Below are 3,910 nucleotides of genomic sequence, written 5' to 3'. Positions count from 1 at the left end.
TATAATGAGACTTCCCCCTATAGTAAGACTTCCCCCCGGAAGTCTGGCTATATATATAATAAGACCCCCCCCCCCCGGGGGAATTACTATATAGTGAGCCTTCCCCCCTAAACGACCATAGTGAGACTTCCCCCTTCCATGTTCAGTAGTATTTTATTTACATCGACGATGTATATATACTTACACTTTGATAATGATCTTATAAAATAGATACATGTATATACATATTTTCAAATTAATAAATATAAAAGTGCGCATTAAAAATTTATCCTGCACAGTAATTATTGAATTATTCCAAAATGATTCTTATCAAAAGAAATACATTTAACATTTAAGGTAGAGATTGATAGGTTGTCAACAAAAAAACTAACCATTGAAATTTTCTGAATTTTATATATGTTTGTTTTGAGTCTTTGTTCTAAATCATATTAAAAATTCAAGGTAGGTCATCGGGCTAGTTTAAAAGAAATTTGATAATTTTAATATAGCCTTCATCATCCACCGAAGAACTGAAAAAGCAGGGTAAAATAATATAAGAAGAAGATATGAAAAGGGCTATAAAATTTTTATTGATATATTAATTATCATTTGTCTCATATGAATTCAAACATCTGTCTATATGAATTAATATTTGACATCAATCTTAAAATTATCAAGCATTGTAAACGAAAAACAGAATTACATTCACAAAGATGCATGGTCAAATTACGTTAAAATATTGCCTATTCATTGCTCAAAGACTCACACTTCTGCTTCCACTGTGAAAAAATTACCCATCAAATTTCTTTTTTTATTGCATATTATAGTTAGTCAATAGGTATCTTAAATTTCAGAAAAAAATTATACTACATAATGGGGTTTAATTTCAACCTGGCGCAAGTTTATTATCTTACACCCTACCCTACCCCCTTCCTTTACAAAGGATGCACTATTGAAGAATATGGTGACTAAGAGAGATTATCAAAGAATTCATCAAAATATTTCACAGAAAATGAGTAAATTTTTTGTAATATTCTTCTAAATTACATTTTATATCACAAAAGCAAATATTTATACATCCTAGACACATATTGCCCTGGTTGACCTTTTTGCACTTACATTCGAACAGATATGAACTTTCCTTTATATCGTTAAAATTGACTTTGATAGATTTATTATACATACAATTCTTGGATGAATTATCAATGACAATATCTTTTGACCAATTCTGTGCATAAATAAACTGGTCGTTTAATCTTCCTTTGACAATTAGTATTAATTTCACTTTCCTTTAACAATTCCTTTTTCATTCCAAATACATGTATAACATGTATAAGAATACCCAGTGATTATGAAGTTTTGTAAACAGAATCAATCCACAGTATGTTATCCTTGTTTTAAAGATATTCAAATAAAAGCATTAGTTATGTGTTTCACTGTTTAATGAAGACTGCCTGGTCATCAGTAGTCAGATATTAATACACTAAAGCATCACATGGTAAAAAGTGCAGGGGAATAGAGTGATTCGGTTATCATTACATACATACAAAAATAGTGTAATAATTTATGTAAGAACATATAATCTATTAAGGTAATAATTTGTAACTTTAAAGTATAGATTTTATGCACACAGGTTCATAAAAGTTAGAGGAATCCCACCATAAACTGTATATGATGGTGTACAACTTTTAAACTCGGGATGTAATTCAACAAAATAAAGTGAATACATTCAATAATATGTAAGTTTTTCTTGAAGTCCAAACTCCTCAAGTAATTTCAAGAAAATTGTAATGTCATTTGATACAACATTATGACCTGCAACAAGAAAAGGATGGTTTGATTTAAGAAAATCTAAGAAATATAACAATGCTTGATGAATGTTGATGCTACATGTACATGTATTACCATTAAGATTCATTTGGAAAAGTAAGATAAACTTGTTATTTTGCTAGCTGTAGTTTTTTGGCTTATTGGCTGACGAAGATCAATGTACACATGCATGAATCTTTAATTGCCATCATATGCATCCAGTTGTGTCATGTTCAAGGAACCGGACAATTCTGTTGATTCTATGTCAATACAACAAAGGTGTTCTTTTCAGAAGGAGCTGCAATTAGCGGAATTCATTCTGTTTATTCAGATTTTGAAGCACATATCTAATGGGTGGGATATGTCTGTTTCCTCTTTACTGTATCCTTCTGGTAGATCTTTTTCTGAAATGAACAAATTATTTTAATATTTAAAGAACTAAAATACATGTATTACTTCTTTCTTACACTGCAAACATGGTATGACTATGTCTATGTTATGAATATAAGACATTTCTGACTGGGTTAATGAAGTGTCTAAATCAAAAAAAAAAAAAATTGGTGTATATAGATAAAGATTAAATATTCTAGTTTCTCAATGTAGGTCACACTCTAAGGCCAAGATCATGGGGTTAAAAAAAGAAATAAACATGTGAAATACAGAGACCCAGCAATAATTGTTTAAGAGTTAAGGCCAAAGGATAAAGTTTTTGTGGAAAAAACACTACATGTACCTGTCAATGAAACATCTTCAATGTAAAACAATACATACAGCAACTAGCAACATGCTGTATGTGTACTTAAAAAAGCGGGCTTCATATTTTAGCAGCTTTGGCACAAAAACGATGTGCTAATTCAAGAATACTGCTAAGAAATCATTTATAAATACAATATACAGCAGGGACATATATAGCTTGAATTCATGATTTTGCCAAAAATTCCACACCCAGTAACTGCACTAAATTTTAAATACGCCAATTTATGTACACATACAGTAACTATTGTAAGGGGAATTAAAATACATTTTTTACATCATTCTTATTCCTTGGTTTTTAATCCAGTCTTGTCCTAATTACCTTATTGACATAATTCCAATATTCTTTTGTAACACTGCATATGACACTTGATTATATAGCCAAGGATCATGTATGTCCATAAGATCTGTAACATGAAGAAAAGACAATAAAAATTAAAGTAGATAGCTTGATCTATTTAAAAGATATTGTAGAATTTATTAACAAATCTGATTTAATTTGTAAATTTAATTTTTTGTAAATTTAGGTACGATAATGTGAAGAAGTCAGTATGTACATGTATTGTTAAAAAACCATGTCTCATAAGTTTTTTAACAATACTGACTTCTTCAGATTATCATACCAATTCTTTGGTGTTATAGTTGAAACAATCTCATTTCAAGTTAGAAGACATCTTTACATTTTATAATTTTTGGTTTCATGTATTCAGTTTTTAATTCAATTTACTATGTGTTTTTTTTTTTTGTATGTCTATACACAAGCATTTACCGGTACATGTATTTAAGTCAATAGAGCACCTGACTAGTGATGCAGGGGTCCCAGGTTAGAATCTCGGTCCAGCCATACATTTTCCTCTTTCCTGTCACACATGTATGCTACTTTATGTACAGTTACTGTAGCAGATCTGTCTTGAATTTTCCTGAAATATGTATATGAACTTTGAAAAATTATTTACTTGAGAAAATGCTTCTACATGTATACAATAGTTTGTACATTATGGTGTGTAACTTAAGAATATAAGGACTAAAAATTTGAAATTTAATAAATTTATAATATTATAAAACACCTCCTTTTTACCCCCCCCCCCCTCCCCCCTCCCTTATTGGAAAAATTTCTGGATTTTCCCTGATACATGTGAAAGTGTAAATTGAAAGGAAAAAACAGGAGAGGAAACAAATTAAGCTTTAAATACAAACCAATGGCTACTTTGAAGTTAATGTAAAAAGCACTCTTGATATTCCTCTTTCCAGCTGACACTTGATTTGAATGGCCACATTATTTCCGCAGAGAATGCTGAATACACTGCCTTAGCCTACTCCATATTTTGCTTCACCTGTAGTATTTAATATTTCTTTTAGTATTTATAAT

At 30.0% G+C, this 3,910-nt stretch overlaps 1 long non-coding RNA gene across 1 annotated transcript; it reads right to left on the bottom strand.

Moving 5' to 3' along the window:
- Positions 1 to 2,863: 2,863 nt before the first annotated feature.
- LOC133194808 (uncharacterized) lies at positions 2,864 to 3,397 on the bottom strand. Its single transcript, XR_009722181.1, has 2 exons — positions 3,340 to 3,397; positions 2,864 to 2,948 (listed from the first exon to the last, which is right to left on the bottom strand). It is a non-coding gene; the product is annotated as an uncharacterized LOC133194808 (long non-coding RNA).
- Between the last annotated feature and the right edge of the window lie 513 nt (positions 3,398 to 3,910).

This window comes from Saccostrea echinata, unplaced genomic scaffold (assembly GCF_033153115.1).
Source record: "Saccostrea echinata isolate AGI-Se365-2 ecotype Australia unplaced genomic scaffold, CSIRO_AGI_Sech_v1 ptg000029l, whole genome shotgun sequence".
Lineage (NCBI taxonomy): Eukaryota > Metazoa > Mollusca > Bivalvia > Ostreida > Ostreidae > Saccostrea > Saccostrea echinata.
This window is presented reverse-complemented; position numbering and strand designations above follow the sequence as displayed.